The 18,625-nt window shown below is 45.2% G+C and overlaps 1 pseudogene; it reads right to left on the bottom strand.

Moving 5' to 3' along the window:
• Window positions 1-1,119: 1,119 nt before the first annotated feature.
• On the bottom strand, window positions 1,120-17,876 carry LOC132869587 (RAD51-associated protein 1-like; annotated as a pseudogene).
• Window positions 17,877-18,625: the final 749 nt, after the last annotated feature.

Below are 18,625 nucleotides of genomic sequence, written 5' to 3'. Positions count from 1 at the left end.
CGCTCTCCCTCCTTAAATAGCCCGGTTTACTGGGGAGAACACACACAAAACATAGATTAATCACACTCAGGTGAAGCGATTCTGCCACTTACCTTCCCCAACTCCGCCCTCCTGTCACAGACCGGCGCTTGACCACGCCCCCGCTGCCACAAACAGGTTAATTTTTTTTAAAGCAAGAAGGAAAAATAATGTGCAGGAACTTTTAATCTCAACACTATATGGTCAAAAGTATGTGGATACCTGGCTAAACCCATATCTGATTCTTCCTCAAACTGTTTCTATTGTGTATGAACAGGCAGATTATCTCATCTCATTATCTCTAGCCGCTTTATCCTGTTCTACAGGGTCGCATGCAAGCTGGAGCCTATCCCAGCTGACTACGGGCGAAAGGCGGGGTACACCCTGGACAAGTCGCCAGGTCATCACAGGGCTGACACATAGACACAGACAACCATTCACATTCACACCTACAGTCAATTTAGAGTCACCAGTTAACCTAACCTGCATGTCTTTGGACTGTGGGGGGAAACCGGAGCACCCGGAGGAAACCCACGCAGACACGGGGAGAACATGCAAACTCCACACAGAAAGGCCCTCGCCGGCCACAGGGCTCGAACCCAGACCTTCTTGCTGTGAGGCGACACCGCTAACCACTACACCACCGTGCTGCCCTACAGGCAGATTAATGTAAGTCATTAATATATTTATAACCAACCAGAAATCTAACTTATAAAAGAAAGAGGCACAACATGTAACAAAATGTGCCGCATGTTTGAACCATCCTAATTCCGTGCAAAACCCATGTTTCGAATCTTTGATTTAGTTTGGAGCAATTGACTCATTTTACTTGAATGGTTCAAACGTACTGGACTTCCCATCACCCTCTTTAACAATTTTGCAGCGTACATATTGGCAGTCAGGAGTGATTTCAATTGAAACATGACAAGGATTTAATTTACACCTTTAATTCTCATGACACGCCAAAGACAAATAAAACACAAAATATGTAGGTTGGACGTTTTTCAATTAAAAAAAGTGAAGACAGTTAAGAAAAAAAGATATTGGCTAGACAGATACAATTATGCTCAGTATAATGATTTTTTTTCAAACAAAAAGCTTCTAATGTGCTACAGTGTTGGGGTGCAGGGGTTTTACTCGAGCCAGGTGGGACAGTTCTAATCGTAGACCAAATCCAGGGGACTTCACAGGAGCACTCTGACATGAGCTAGGGCTTCTTCCTACCAGACCTGATAACATCCAATGAAAAAAAAAATGAACAGATCATTTGCTTAGGTCTTAGATAGAGGAATTAATAATTAGTATACTTCAATATGATAAATATTTCTAGAGTAAAGCATCAGTTTGCTTTGTAGATAAAAATTCAGACAATAGGATACATCCCTTGCAGAGAGAGACTGCTGTTTGTACATGATTATCAACTGCACAAGATTCACTTTAAAGAAATCATCATTGTCTACATATGCATGCATTCTACACACGCCTTACCAGGAGGAGTCCACTTTGGCATTCTGCCCCCAGCAGGACTGGTATGGAGAGTAGATTTAGTCACAGGAGGAGATGTGGGAGTTCTGTTCAGTGCACATAGAGGCTGAGCAGCACCTGGACTCCGGACCTCTGGACTATTGAATACTGTGTTTTTGACTGAGAAGAAGAGCAAAAAGTCAGTTATTTGTTCCAGCATGACAATACCCCTGTGCACAAAACACACTCAATGAAGACATAGTTTGTCAAGGTTGGAGCGGAAGAACTTGAGTGTTCTGCATAGAGCCCTGTCCTCGACCCCACTGAACACCTTTGGGATGAACTGGAACACCAACTGCACCCCAGACCCCTTCGCCCTACATCCCTAATGCTCTTGTGGCTGAATGAGCCACTAAATCTGGGATGGGTTTTTCAGCAAGCCCAAATAGATGTGATAGCCAGGTGTCCACAAACATTTGATCATCTTTCGATTATCGTTCTTTATGTCTTATATTGAATATTGTTAGTTTTTTTTTTCTTTTTTATCAGACATCTAATTTTTTAGGTTTGTTTACCTGACATGTTTCGACGTACGACTGTCGTCTTCCTCAGAGTGTCACCGGATGTTATTGGTGATGCATCTTTTATCAGCTGATGTTTCCGAAGGCGTGGCCTTCCTGTCTGGATTGACAGGTCGGTCACGCCTTCTACTGTCAGTTCGTCCCCTGCAAGATGGCACTCCAGGTATGGGAGAGCATGTATGCTCCCTCATCTCGGTTGATGGTCCTCAGGCTTCGCTTACGGATCTCTATGGCCTCCCTGATCCAGCGCTGATGTTTATTATCTTCTGTGCGGATGACTCTGGCATTCCCCCAGTCCATAACATGATTTTCCCTTTTGCAATGATCTGTTATGGCTGACTTATAATTTTCCTGTTGTGCCTTTTCTTTTATTGTTCGGGTTTGTCTTGTAGCTGTCTCCTTTTCGCACTCTTTCTTATGTTCATTTTTTCTTGTGTTAAAACTCCTTCCTGTCTCCCCGATGTAAGTTTTATTGCATAATTGGCATGGAATCTCATATATGGTGTTGCATCTGTTGTCCGGATGTATTCTGTCTTTGGGATGAACCAGGATCTGACGGAAAGTTGTATGTGGTTTGACAGGTGTGTTAATGTTGTATTTCCTCATTGCTCTTTGAATGCGTTCCGTTATTCCTCTGATGTATGGTAATGTCACTACTCCCCTGTGTTCTTGTTTGTTGGTTTGTTTTTTCTCTTTCTTCTGTGTTTTATTGTTTTTGACCTGTTCCTCCCCTTTGGATATTGCCCATTGTGGATATTGACATGCCTTCAGTGTGTGTTGTATATGTTGTTCTTCCTGTTCTTTGTCCTGTGCATCTGTAATTATTGCTGCGCGTTCATGCAATGTTCTAACTACTGATATTTTGTGCATTATGGGGTGTTCGGAAGTCCAGTTTAAATATTGGTCGGTGTGTGGGGGTTTCCTGTGTACTTTTATTTTGATATCCCCCTCTTCTGTGTGATGTATTTTTAAGTCCAAAAATGCTATTGACTGCTCTGTTTCCTCTTCATGTGTAAATTTTATATTGCCGGTATTGTCTATAGTATTGAGATGGTCGGTGAGTTTTTGAGTGTGTCCCCTCTTCACTTTTTCCAATATGTCATCCACATACCGTTTCCAGAGTGTTGGCCTGTATTCCACTGGTATTGTAGTGAGTGCTTTCTGCTCCAGGTCTTCCATAAAAAAGCCGCATATGATGGCTGATAGTGGGTCTCCCATGGCATACCCTTCCTTTTGTCTGTAAATTGTGTTCCTGAACTGAAAGTATGTGGATGTGGCGATGAATTGAAGGATCTGAGTGATGTCTTGTACGGTGAGGTTTGTGCGTTTCTTGAGCGTCCTATCTGTTTTTAATTTGTCTTGTACTATCTGTATGGTGGCTTCCGTGGGTGTTCTGGTGAAAAGAGATATGACATCATGTGAAATGAAAACTTCGTCTTGTTGCATTTTTATGTTTTTTAGTTCTTCTGCCAGTTGTTTTGAGTTTTTGCAGTGTTGGTCTGTGAGTCCTAGTAATGGTTTAATTATTTCGGTGAGTGCTTTTGATAAGTTGTATGTAACTGAACCAATGCTATCTACTATGGGGCGTAATGGTGTTCCTGGTTTGTGTATTTTTGGTGTGCCATAAATCCTGGGGATGACATTGGCTGTGGGTACTAAATGATTATATGCCTGTTTATCTATTTTATTTTCATCGAGTAGTGGTTTGAGTAATGCTTTTAGTTTCTTTTTCTTGTCTTCTGTTGGGTCTTTTCTTAATATCTCGAAGGCATTGTCACTGAGTAATTCCCTCATTTTGTATTCATATTCTTCGGTGTCCATGATAACTACTGTTCTGCCTTTATCTGCTGGGAGGATTGTGATGTCTTTATTTTTTGCTAACATTTTCATGGCTTTGGCTTCCTGTTTGGTGATGTTACTGGGTGGTGGTTTGGCCGTTTTCAATATACCAGCTATTGCGTTTCTTAGTGCTGCTTTTTGTCCCTGATCCTGTATTTTCTCACATGCTAATTCAGTTGCCAGAATGAATTCGTCGTGTGGTATGTTGTTCGGTGTGACAGCGTAGTTGAGTCCTTTTGCTAATATACTGCGTTCTGCTTGTGCGAGTTTGTACCTTGATATGTTGTGAATCCATTTGTCGTTGATGTGTGCGTGCTCCGGTTCTGCCTTCTTTTTCTGTGCAATGAGTCTGTCCAGTTTTCGGATTTGTCGGGTTTTTGTCTCTGTGAATTCCTGCTCGTGTATGTCTACCAAGTGTCCGTGTATTGCTATTTCCATTTCCTTGTTTTGGGGAAACCGGCGTTTGAAAGTTTCCATCTCCCTGTGTAGTTTGCTGTTGATATTCTTGAGTTTGACAGTTGTGCACCGTATCCGTTCTTTTACCAGAGTCATCCGCACTTTCCTGATCACCTTTTCCGCGTTTCTGGTTGGAATCGGGTTCTTGATGTTCAGGCTGGCCGGTACGACTTCCTCATCCCGGCAGCGCAGATTGAACCTCAGGTGATTCCTGTAGCATGCCCGTTTCCGTGTCAAACTTTCAAGGCGGCAAAACTCCTTGATGCTTTCATCTCCATAACTTATTCTTAATCTTTCGATTACGTTCATTATGTCTTATATTGAATATTGTTAGGTTTTTTTTTCTTTTTTATCAGACATCTAATTTTTTAGGTTTGTTTACCTGATATGTTTCGACGTACGACTGTCGTCTTCCTCAGAGTGTCACCGGATGTTATTGGTGACGCATCTTTTATCAGCTGATGTTTCCGAAGGCGTGGCCTTCCTGTCTGGATTGACAGGTCGGTCACGCCTTCTACTGTCAGTTCCAATAAAAGAAATAAAAGAAAAGGCACAACAGGAAAATTATAAGTCAGCCATAACAGATCATTGCAAAAGGGAAAATCATGCTATGGACTGGGGGAATGCCAGAGTCATCCGTACAGAAGATAATAAACATCAGCGCTGGATCAGGGAGGCCATAGAGATCCGTAAGCGAAGCCCGAGGACCATCAACTGAGATGAGGGAGCATACATGCTCTCCCATACCTGGAGTGCCATCTTGCAGGGGACGAACTGACAGTAGAAGGCGTGACCGACCTGTCAATCCAGACAGGAAGGCCACGCCTTCGGAAACATCAGCTGATAAAAGATGCGTCACCAATAACATCCGGTGACACTCTGAGGAAGACGACAGTCGTACGTCGAAACATGTCAGGTAAACAAACCTAAAAAATTAGATGTCTGATAAAAAAGAAAAAAAAAACTAACATTTGATCATATAGTGTGTATTCAGCACTAACTGTTTAGTGAAACATTAACTTGCCATTTATAACAACTAAACACAGCACTACAACAGACAAGCTGTAGTTATGTACATAACCATCATGGTTTTCTCCAAAGCGCAGATACACGCCTCGCTGTGCGATGTCAGCGCCGCGCTGTCACTTGCACACCAAAAAACAAAACAAAAAACAATACCATAAATTGAAAAATGCAGAGTACTTTCCGCACCTAAATATCTCTTATTCCTCTCTGAAAATGAGTAATAACTATAGAAATAGGAATATATTGTAATATATAGGTCTAAACTATCCTGGTACTGAACCCAGAAGTGAAAATAAAGGGTTTCGCTGCATGCACTGACTGCCATTCGCAACCATACATAAAACCAGGTTCTTGGTACTGGCCACTAGATGGTGCTGTTGTGCGATTTGACCTCGATTCTGTTCCTGGCACTATAATGCAGGCTTTTGTGTGTGACTTTTGCCTGTTGGGTTGCAGGTCTGTAGTTGACAGTCGTATTGCTAATATTCTAATTTCAGCTGCCAGATTGTTCAATATTATGCATTTGTTTGGTGTGCAATAAAGTTAAATATTTCTCTGAATTGACTGTTTCCAGTGTTTTCATTTCAAATCTAATTTTTCCCTTTAAATTTTGCCCCTTACATATTTGACAGGGTAAAAAACAACAAATTTAATAATGTTGAATAGTGCCTAAGTCAATCCTAGATGTCACCAGAATGCACCATTTGAAGTCTCTAATTTCAATATTTTCCCACAGGAGCATGCCCCCCGGAACCCACTAGCAGCTGGCCCTCTGGGCCAGGGTTCTGCATCAGTAGCACCACTCTGATATTTTTTTCTGGGGAAAGTACTGATCTATGAACCCTGGCTAAAGGGCAGGTGAGAATCACCAAAAAACAGCTTTGTGCATGTACACATACAAGCAGAGATCTTCTTGCAAAGTCACAAAGTACCATCCAGTGCAGTAATAACAATGGATTTTGGCAGAAATCCCAGGTTCAACCACAAGATCATCCCAAGGTCACTTTATTACCAAAGCATACAAGGCAAGCTCGAATTATTTCCAAGCAAAAAGGCAGTTTTCAGTTAATGTTCACATCAAACACCAGAATGAGTGACACATGTGGTGAGTGACTTTGACCATGGCATGGTTGCTGGTGGTTTGAGTATTTCAGAAACTGCAGAAAAAAAACAAAACACATCCAGTAAGCATCAGTTCTGCAGGCAGAAATGCCTTGCTGATAAGAGGTCAGAGGTGAACAACCAGACTGATTTGAGCCAACAGGAAGTCTACAGTTACTCAAATAACCTCTCTTTATAACCATGGTGAACAGAAAAGCATCTCAGAACATGCAACACATCATATCTTTTGTATGCGGATGAGCTACAAGAGCAGAAGGACCCATGGAGTTCCACTCCGGTCACACGGATGGTTACACGATGGATGTGTGGGAGTGGTGGCGGGGTTGTGTGCCTGGCAATTCTTTCTGTGGAGGACATTGAAGATATCTACCTATTCGGAACCATGATTACAGGACTTTTGTTGATTGGATTAGGTATTGCCCTGGTATATCGAGGAAATTAGACAACGGTGACAGCTGTTCAAAGCCCCACAAAGCTCCCCGATATGATTGAAGTGGTGGGCAGAGCTGTCGGCACTCAGACTGTGGCTATTCAGAACTTGAACCACAACATGGTTGTCATCTTTGAGAAGCTTTCGGCTTTGCAAAGAATAAGTATTTTGGAGACCAAATTGAACAAAATGGACAGATATGGTCAAACAGAGTGGATGTGCAAAGAATGCATCTGCTCGCAAGACCAAACAATCCCAATCTTATCTACTTTCGGCTCCCTGAGACAGTACCGGCCTCGGCCAAGGCCATTGCTGGGACAACATCTCCCCCTGAAGGTCACTGCTGTGAGACGCTCTTGCATTCCTCAGATTCCTTCCCCCACTTCTCACGGCCGCTGCTTTCACCCCCAGTGGGAAAAGCGGGTGTGTGTCCAGTGCCCTCATGGCTGCAGGAGCTGACGGCTGCTTACTTGCACTGGGTTATCTCTACCTCCTCCCCTCCCCCCCTCAAGTCCCGTGTTTTCATGTTGTAAAGTGTACTTGTGTTTTTTGTGCTTATGTGCTGAGTTTTTTTTTATATGCTCCTACACTGTACTCCTCGCAGGAGCATAGAGTGGGGGTTGCTTTTTTCTCCTATCCTTTCCTCATGTTCTCTACAATTTCTTTTTTCCCTGTCTTCCTGTCCTGTCTACTCCCCCTCTGTTAATTATGTGTATGTATGTATGTATGTATGTATGTATGTATGTATGTATGTATGTATGTACGGACAGGTTGATGGTCAATTTCACTGGTACATTGATAATAAAGGGTTCATTCATTCAAACTGGGCAGTTAAAGATTTGGAAAAACATCACCAGGTCTTTTTCCCCAATCTGTCCCGTTTTGGTAGGTTCAGTTTATAAAAAGTATTAATACCAGTGACTCTGATCTTTCTTGTTTCCCAGACCTGCCTGATCCATGCTGATGCCTTATTTCTGGCTGAAGTCTCATCACATCGCTTCTGTGAAAGACGACCCCATATGAACAGTCAAAAGATATGTTTAGGAGATGGCTCTGGACACCTTGTTAGGGTTTTGCTGGGATTCGAACCGGTTCATTGGTGCGATAATCCAGCAAACCCCCACTAGGCCACCAGGGGGATGACTCAAATGCAGAGGCGTGAGGCGGAAGTAGAAAAAGTATCAAAAGTTTTATTTATACTATATACAGGGCAAAACAAAAAACAAACAAAAAAAAACCAAAGAGTATAATCCAACAATGGGAAGACAAAGGGAAAAATAAAATATAAAAAGTTCAAAGTCCAAAAAGGAAAAGGCAAACATGCAAAAGCTCAGAAGATCCAAAAACACAGTCACTACTAAATCCAAAAGAAAAGCAAAGTGCAAAACAAAGAACACAGTACAGAGGAAACTGGAGATAAACATAACAGCACAAAGACTCCGTGACAAGAGGACTGAACTCAGGGGGTATAAATACACAAACTAAATTGAACACAGGTGAAAATAATCAGGAGTAAACAGGCAATTAACACAGACACAAAGCACAGGAACAGTGGTGGCCTCTAGAGGCCAAAACAAACATGACACGAAAAGGAAATAACAGCGGCCTCTAGAGGCCAAAACAGTCCCAGTCCTAACAGGACCCCCCCCCAGGAGTGTCTCCTGACGTTCCCAGGGCAATCCGGATGGGCCGAATGGAAGTCCCGACATAGTTCTTTATCTAGGACATCCCAAGCAGGAACCCAGCAGCGCTCCTCAGGACCATAGCCCTCCCAGTCCACCAGATATTGCAACCCGCCGCGGACCTAGCGGGAGTCAAGCAGGCGATGCACAGTGAACACAGTCTGCCCCTGGAAGATGCGGGGGGGTGGGGGGTTCCTAGGGGCAGGGGCATACGTAGACGTCAGTACGGGCCGCAACAGGGAAACATGGAAAGTGGGGTTGATCCTCAGAGTCTGGGGCAACTGGAGCCGGTAGGAGACAGGGTTCACCCTGCGCACCACCTTGAAGGGGCCAATGTAGCGAGGAGCAAGCTTGCGGTTCTCCACCCGCAGCGGAAGGTCCTTAGTGGACAGCCAAACCCGCTGCCCAGGGCGGAAAGCGTGTGCAGGTCTTCTATGGCGGTTGGCCAGAGTCTGGTTGGTTCTGGAGGTCTGTATGAGGGTCTTTCTGACCTTGCTCCAGGTCTTGCGACACCGTCTCACATATTGCTTGACCGAGGGCAACCCCGCATCCTCCTCCTGGTCCGGGAACAGAGGTGGCTGGAACCCGAATTGGCACTGGAATGGCGACAGCTTGGTGGCCGATGACTGCAGGGTGTTGTGGGCGTACTCTGCCCATGGCAGCCAGGTGCTCCACGATGTCGGGTTATCCATAGCCAGGCCTCGCAGGGTGGTTTCCAGGTCCTGGTTGAGCCTCTCCGTCTGACCACTGGACTGTGGGTGAAACGCAGAGGAGAGGCTGGCAGTGGCTCCGATGACTTTGCAGAACCCGTGCCACACTCGGGAGGAGAACTGGGGCCCTCGGTCTGAGACGATGTCCTGTGGAAGACCAAAGACTCGGAAGACATGATTGAACATAAGTTTAGCTGTTTCAAGAGCAGAGGGGAGTTTGCACAGTGGTATGAAGCGGCAGGCCTTGGAGAATCTGTCAACTATGACCAAAATGACCGTGTTACCTTGTGACTCAGGGAGACCCGTGATGAAGTCGACTGCCACGTGGGACCAGGGACGCCGGAGAATGGTCAGAGGATGCAGGAGACCCTGGGGACACTGTCGTGGGTTCTTGGTTCTGGTGCAAACCTCACAGGACAGGACAAATGACCTTATTCCTTCTCCATGTTAGGCCACCAGAAGCGTCTTTTCAGGAATTCCAGGGTCCTCCGAGCTCCCGGGTGGGCGGTGAGAGGGGAAGAGTGACCCCACTGGAGAACCTTGGCCCAGGCTTGATGTGGGACGTACAAGAGGCCCGGTGGCCCCGTCCCAGGACCGGGGTCCTGGCGTTGGGCTCGTCGAACAGCCTCCTCAATACCCCAGCGGACAGGGGCCACAATCCGGGACACCGGGATAATAGGCCCGACTTCATTCTCCCTGTTAGTGGCAGAGAACAGCCTGGACAGTGCGTCAGGTTTGGTGTTCTTGGAGCCGGGGCGGTACGAGAGGATGAAGTCAAACCGACTGAAAAACAGGGCCCACCTAGCCTGTCGAGGGTTCAGTCTCTTGGCTTGCTGGAGGTATTCCAGGTTCTTGTGGTCAGTCCAAACCAGGAATGGATGTTGCGCTCCCTCCAGCCAGTGCCTCCACTCCTCAAGGGCCAGTTTGACCGGTCGCAGTTCTCGATCCCCCACATCGTACCGGGACTCTGCAGGACTCAGGCGGTAGGAGAAGTAAGCGCAGGGGTGCAGCTTTCCTTCTGAACGTTGAGAGAGCACCGCACCGACACCACTGTCCGAGGCGTCCACCTCCACGATGAATGGTTGGGAGGTGTCCGGGAGGACCAGAATGGGTGCCGTGCAGAAGCGGTCCTTGAGGTCTTTGAACGCCTTTTCCGCCTGAGGAGACCAGACATAAGATCCACCTGTCCCTTTGGTGAGGTCTGACATGGGTGCTGCCACAGAACTGAAGTTCCTGATGAACTTGCGGTAGAAGTTAGCGAATCCTAAGAACCGCTGAACCTCCTTAACGGACTTGGGAGTAGGCCAGTCCTGGACGGCCAGGGTCTTGGCAGGGTCCATTTGGAGTTGGCCTGTCCATACAATAAATCCCAGAAAGGAGACCTCGGGAACATGAAATTCGCATTTCTGGGCCTTGGCGAACAGATTGTTCTGTAGCAGCCTCTGGAGAACCTGGCGGACATGGTGGCGGTGCTCCTGCACGGTCTTGGAAAAGATAAGGATGTTGTCGAGGTAGACAAAAACGTACAGGTTAATCATGTCCCTTAAGACGTCGTTGATTAGGGCCTGAAAAACAGCTGGTGCGTTGGTGAGTCCGAATGGCATCACCTGGTATTCGTAGTGCCCAGACGGGGTGTTAAAGGCAGTCTTCCACTCGTCTCCCTGTCGGATACGGATGAGGTGGTATGCGTTCCGTAGGTCCAACTTGGTGAAGACGGTGGCGCCTTGGAGCAGGTCGAAAGCAGTGGACATCAGCGGAAGGGGATATCGGTTGCGCACAGTGATCTTGTTCAGGCCCTTGTAGTCAATACATGGTCGGAGCCCCCCATCCTTCTTGCCGACAAAGAAGAAGCCGGCACCAGCAGGTGAGGTGGAAGGTCGAATGAACCCAGAGACCAGGGCGTCTTTGAGGTATTCCTCCATGGCCTTGCGTTCTGGCTGAGAGAGGGAAAACAGTCTGCCATGAGGAGGGGTAGTCCCAGGGAGCAAATTGATGGCACAGTCATAGGCCCGGTGCGGAGGAAGAACGGCGGACCTGCTCTTGCTGAATACCTCCTTGAGATCCCAGTACTCTGTGGGAACTTGAGATAACTCGGTGAGATCAGGGGGCTCGGCAGGAGACACAGGAGAGCTAGAGAGCAGACAAGAGGCATGGCATGCAGGGCCCCATTCCACAACCTGGCTTGTTACCCAGTCTATGCGAGGGTTGTGTCGAGTAAGCCAAGGAAGGCCTAGAATAACTGGGAACTCAGGTGAAGGAATCAGGTGCAGGGATATTTCTTCCTTGTGACCTTGAGACTGGAGGAAGACTGGAGAAGTAACTTGGGTGACTCTTCCATCACCTAACGCTTGGCCATCGAGGGCAGACACAGACAGTGGGACTTCAAGAGGTGCAGTAGGAATATTGATGCTTTGGGCGAAGTGAATATCCATAAAGTTCCCAGCCGCCCCTGAGTCTAACAAAGCTTGACAAGAGTGGACAGACTCACCCCAGGAGATGGAGACCGGGATGTAGATTCCTTGGCCAGGGAGTCCGGGAGAGAGGGTAGGCCCCGTCACAACCCACAACCCTCCCTCGGCTGGACGGGGCAGTCCTTTTCCCAAGAGTTCGGGACATGATGCTCGGAAGTGACCAGGCTTGCCACAGTAGATGCAGCACTTGTCCCTCCTTCTGCGCTCCCTCTCAGATGCGGAGAGGCGAGTACGACCCACTTGCATGGGTTCTGGACAGTCACTGAAGGAGGTAGCCGGTTTCCAGGTAGAGGTAGGGAGGCTGGGGGGGCTCAAGGCTTGGTGGCGTTCTCTCATCCTGTTGTCCAGACGAATAGCATGTGAGATGAGGGTTTCGAGGTCACTTGGGCATCCAACAGAGGCCAGACCGTCCTTGATGGGGTCAGACAGACCATGGTGGAAGGCTGACACCAGGGCAGTCTCGTTCCATCCACTTACTGCTGTGAGTGTTCGAAACGAGATGGCGTAATCTGCGACGCTTCCTCCTTGCCAGATGGACATGAGCTTTCGGGCTGCGTCGGTACTGATGTCCGCCTGATCGAAGACCCGAAGCATCTCTTCAGAAAACAGCTTGAAATCAAGGCACTCAGGTCCCTGTCTTTGCCAGATAGCAGTAGCCCAGGCTCGCACCTTACCAGCTAATAAGGTGATCACAAAGGCAATCTTGCTGCGATCCGTAGTGTAGGTGGTAGGCTGAAGCTCAAAGGTGAGTTGACACTGGGTAAGGAACTCTCGGCACTCACTGTGCTTGCCGTCGTACCTCTGTGGTGCAGGAAGGCTGGGTTCGCGAGGTGAAGAAGGCAGCATGGCAGGAGGCACAGGAGCAGGAGCTGGATCAGGAGATGCAGGCAGAGATGTCAGCTGTGCCAGGGTTTTCCCAATTTGCTGAAGCAGTTCCTCGTGGCGAGCAAGGGCCTCACGTTGGCTGGTGAGCGTACGTCCATGAGCGTCCATGGTCGCTCCGAAGTGTGTCAAAGCTGCCGTAATTCCCTGAAGGTTGGCCGGGTAGACAGTTGAAGCAGCCTCTGCTGAGTCGGTCATGACAGAGTCTTTCTGTTAGGGTTTTGCTGGGATTCGAACCTGGTTCGTTGGTGTGATAATCCAGCAAACCCCCACTAGGCCACCAGGGGGATGACTCAAATGCAGAGGCGTGAGGTGGAAGTAGAAAAAGTATCAAAAGGTTTATTTATACTATATACACTATCTCATCTCATTATCTCTAGCCGCCTTATCCTTCTACAGGGTCGCAGGCAAGCTGGAGCCTATCCCAGCTGACTACGGGCGAAAGGCGGGGTACACCCTGGACAAGTCGCCAGGTCATCACAGGGCTGACACATAGACACAGACAACCATTCACCCTCACATTCACACCTACAGTCAATTTAGAGTCACCAGTCAACCTAACCTGCATGTCTTTGGACTGTGGGGGGAAACCGGAGCACCCGGAGGAAACCCACGCGGACATGGGGAGAACATGCAAACTCCACACAGAAAGGCCCTCGCCGGCCCTGGGGCTCGAACCCAGGACCTTCTTGCTGTGAGGCGACAGCGCTAACCACTACACCACCGTGCCGCCCCTATATACACTATATACAGGGCAAAACAAAAACCAAAAAAAAAAAACAAAGAGTATAATCCAACACTGGGAAGACAAAGGGAAAAATAAAATATCAAAGTTCAAAGTCCAAAAAGGAAAAGGCAAAAATGCAAAAGCTCAGAAGATCCAAAAACACAGTCACTACTAAATCCAAAAGAAAAGCAAAGTGCAAAACAAAGAACACAGTACAGAGGAAACTGGAGATAAACATAACAGCACAAAGACTCCGTGACAAGAGGACTGAACTCAGGGGGTATAAATACACAAACTAAATTGAACACAGGTGAAAATAATCAGGAGTAAACAGGCAATTAACACAGACACAAAACACAGGAACAGTGGTGGCCTCTAGAGGCCAAAACAAACATGACACGAAAAGGAAATAACAGCGGCCTCTAGAGGCCAAAACAGTCCCAGTCCTAACACACCTACAGTTTCGCTACAATGGTTTGGGACTGCAATTGTCATGGTGACTTTGAGTCTGTGGTTGTCATGAACGGTTTTGTGCTCAAGTCTCCATCGATGGACGGATGGTGATTTTAAGAAAATAGACTTCATGTTAAATCTATCATGAATTTCCTGGTTGGACAGTTGTACTTTGTGACTACATAGGACACAGTTATAGAAGCAAGTTATTTATAATTACGCTATCTGTTATCAACCAGATGAGAATGGGTTCCCTTTTGACTCTGGTTCCTCTCAAGGTTTCTTCCTTGTGTCACCTGAGGGAGTTTTTCCTCACTGCCATCACCACAGGCTTGCTCATCAGAGAGGCATAAATACATTTATTAGAGATAAAATTAGCTCATATGTTTAAAGTCTTTATTTTTCTGTAAAGCTGCTTTGTGACAATGTCTGTTGTTGAACGCGTGATACAAATAAACTGACTTGACTTGATTCACATGTGCTGTCATGTACACTGTCAAGATGGCAGTTGTAATGTTTGAATGCTACTTAAAAACGGAAAATTTAGCCAGCAAAACTTACTAAATGAATCAGTGATTATTTTAGCACTAATGCGATCAGTCGAGTCCAGAGTGATTATGGGGCTCTTGTTCTTTAAGTGCCATGACTGATATTTAGCTCAAGTGCATCCTGGTGCCCTGTGTCTGGTTGGAGTCTCATCACATCGCTCCTGTGGAGGACGGCCTCATATGGACAGTTGAAAGTCACACTTGGAGGACGCTCTGGACACTTACAGCAATGCTTTTATGGCTGAGGACTACAGTTGATTTGCTAACTTTAGGACTGCAGTTGTCATGAACAGTTTTGCACTCAAGTTTCCATCAATGAAGAGTTATAACATCAACGAAACTGACTTCATGTTAAAACTGTTAATGTTATAGTCATGTTGTTGCCCAAATGAGGTTGGGTTCCCTTTTGAGTCTGGTTCCTCTCGAGGTTTCTTCCTCATGTCGTCTGAGGGAGTTTTTCCTTGCCACCGTCGCCACAGGCTTGTTCATTGGGGATAGATTAGGGATAAAATTGGCTCATGTCTTGGGTCATTCGGATTCTGTAAAGCTGCTTTGGGACAATGTCTATTGTTAAAAGCACTATACAAACAAACTTGACTTGACATGATTAAGACTAACTGACGTAGATGTTTCTGATTATCAAATTTATCTAATTGTTCCATTGTCAACATATTGTTTTTCATGAAGTTATCTACTGTCAGCTAGATCAGAGTTTCTCAACCACTGGTCCATCTACTGGGCTGCAATTTTTTTTTTCCAAGTTGAAGTTAATTTTTTTTTACTCATAGTAGGGTACAATTGCTGGGTTGTATCCGACGTCACATCCGCCTCTTTAAGCTACAGTCATACAACAGCTCGCGATGGGTTATTGATGAAAATTAGACACGTTGGTGGAGATATACATGCGAGCTAAAAGTTGTGGTCACACAGTAGGTAAACACTTGACCGTCATACCTTGGCATGCTCAAGTCTAGCACAGCTCGACCGGCCATGCGCATTCACTGAGCACGTTGTGTACACACTTGGGACCCAGTTGTTATGGGAAACACCTGATACTGATTTGAACGCAATCAGCACACACAGATATGGGTGCTGTTTTCACAAAGGCTTTGTGAAGCATTATCACTGTCACGTTTGTTTCTAGCCATTTTAAATACTCTGCCTTCTGTTTTGCTTTTGTAAATATCACGCCTGCTATTAAACACTCTTCCTGCACTTAGATCTGTCTATCTTGTGTCCTGAGCCCCAGATCTTTAACCCAGCCACATATAAAAAGTTGTACTCCTCCATGCTCTTCCAGGTTTTCCTCTGTGTGTCCGTGTAGAACGATGTCTGCAGCAGCAGGTAGTTTGAGATGTCAGGGAACTCAACGGATGAATAATTTTCCAACTCGTAGGAAAAATCCTTCTTTGTTAATGTGTAAGGATCTAATCCCATTGAGTGGTTTCTATATCCACTTCTTTTGAGTGTATTTCTTGGTTTCTATATCCACTTCTTTTGAGTGTATTTCTTACTTTTTTCTGAACACAAACATGGCAATAAGTTCTTGTGTTAATGGACCAGACTCCACTTTTGGATCATTAATCTCTTCTGACTGAGAATGCCCTGCATGTATGGTTTTATGTTGGCTTCTGGCACATCCATACAGTTTTAAATACAATACCTACAATTTAAAACAGTTTGTTTTCATTGCATTTATTTAATTCCTGGGCTCCCATCTGTAACAGGGAGTGATGTTGAATTCCATTAACAGTAGATTATTACACTGTAATAGAATAGATGAGCCAAAATAATTGCGGATCTTTTTTAATGGGCCCCGACTCATTACACGTATGAATAGGCGGGCCTTAAAGTAGAAAAGGTTGAGAACCCCTGAGCTAGATCACACCTCTGCCTTTGTGTGTAATGCAGCAGGTGGTAGGATTCAGAAGCACATGTTGTAGTTACATCATGTGTTGATGTAAATATGCACACACAGCCCGGACATAGCATCAGCTCATCCCTGCCCCCGGCCTACTGATGTGTCTACCCTTGAATTACACTGAGATCTGATTATTTTTAAAAATAAATAAATAAGTACAAACCTTTGGACTGTGGTTTGGTTTTATCTGGTTTCATTGGCTTCTTCTCTTTCTTAACAGCTTTTGGTGCTGTCTTTTTCACACTCTTAGCTGTTTTCAGTTTCTCTCATTTTCTCTTCACTGTGTATTCTTCATCCTCACTCTCGTCCATGTCACTGAACTCAGAGCCACTCTCTGGATAAATACAAAACAGAGCAGCATTAAATCAAACAACTGTACAATATAACCAAAACGCTGTGTGTGTGTGTGTGTGTGTGTGTGTGTGTGTGTGTGTGTGTGTGTGTGTGTTTTTAAATCACAAACATCATGGTGAGACGACGAATTGAGTGGGTTGATGTACCAGGTGTGTTCTGAAGTCTATAGTCTTCATCCTCTTCATTTTCTTTCACGTCCTCTAACACACACCTCTGTTGCTTTGTTGCTTTTTGGGACTTTCTCTTCATGCACATGGCAGATGAGGGCTCACTGGTGATCTGATCTAATCCTAGATCAGCAAGGTTCATTTCAATTCAATGGTCAAGTTCAACTCTCTTTCAGTGAACAGAATTCTGATATACATTACACAATCAATTATCATACTGTATTTCTCAGGATGTGAACTCAGAACCGTGTCTTACCCAAGCAGGTGACATCCATGCTACAGTCTGACAGCACAGGGGGCGAAGGGGGTTTATCTTCTTGAAACAAATCATTTTTAAAACGGTCAGTTGTGGCAAAACCATTTCCAAATACAAACAGAAAGATGAACTGATGTATTACCGAAGCAGCTGCAATCTACACTGAAGTGTGTCAGCGTAGGAGGTACATCTTCACAGGGCTCTGACTTTTCATCTTCAGGGCAGAAAAAACACACTTAGATAGTATTTATCGATCGAAATCATCTTTATCTATCAAAAGATTGATCAACACGATAACGTACACACCTAGACCGTTGCTAGTTGGTTCCTGGAATGTTTCTGTCGACTGGAGCTGAGACAGAATGAGAGCAGTTTCTAAATCTCGCTTATACAGTTTTTCATCCAGAGACAGTCTGAAAAACAATTGTATATCACATACAATGTAGCTATTTTACATTCACAGGAAACTTGATTTACTGGACGATTTCATCCTGTTAACTTAATGAAAGAAATCACGTACCTCTTTTTGTGTGCTTTAGCTGTTAAATCGATGATTTCATTTTTCTGGGTTTTGTCTTGCTGACATTCCTTAACAGAAGCTCGAGCTTTTTTATTCGGAGGGGCTTTCGCTGTGGCAAAATCCTCATCTGTTGTGCACACAAGCTTATAGTTAGCAATAGCAAATGAAAACAGTGCACACTTGAGCCATACAAATGAGTGACCATTTACAGGAAAAATCAACATAAAGTGTATTAGTAGTGCTTTCGGCCACCAGGAGCCACCAAAACAGCTTCACTGTGCCTTAGCACCAATTCTACACGTCTCTGGAACTGTACTGGAAGGATGAACACCATTCTTTTCAAAGATATTCCTTTAAAATCTCCCAGAGGAGGGCAGCTTACATCAACATGCTGAAATGGCTAAACCAAGATTAGGGGGGGAAAAAAAATCAGTATAAGGATTAGTTTTTTCGCATGTCTCATTTGCAATTAACAAATGTTTTAAATAGGATCTTGGTTTTTTTTTTTTTGAAGTGTAGAAAAACACTCAGAATGATCTGAAGTGGCACTTTCAGCATGACTTGCCCCCTTGTTTTGATCACCATTTGGGTGAATATACTCTCACCCATTGCTGTGACATGTCTGTTTAATTATCAAGCTATTGATATTCAGTTGTAGCCTTCCCATCTAATACCATCACCAAGGCCATAGGATGTGATTTACATCATTTTAACACTCATCAAACCATTCATTGAGTCTCGTGTCCTGTGGATGAGGACACTGCCAACTTGGAAGACACCTGTCCCATTAGGAAAGAAAAATGCTTCATCACAGGACAATCTGCAGTGACATTTTCCCACAAACTGGCCACAAATCTATCTGTCTTCCAGCAAAGTGTCTTTTTTTTTTAAATCTGTCACCCAATACAACACATAGAGGATATTACACGCTTGCATAAAGATATGAAGTCTATCTTCGAGTGATGAATGTATATATCAAGAGTGAACGATTGTAAATA

The sequence above is a fragment of the Neoarius graeffei genome, chromosome 21 (genome assembly GCF_027579695.1).
Source record: "Neoarius graeffei isolate fNeoGra1 chromosome 21, fNeoGra1.pri, whole genome shotgun sequence".
Classification (NCBI taxonomy): Eukaryota; Metazoa; Chordata; class Actinopteri; order Siluriformes; family Ariidae; genus Neoarius; species Neoarius graeffei.
Note: the sequence above shows the minus strand (reverse complement) of the source record. Positions and strands in the feature narration are given on the sequence as shown.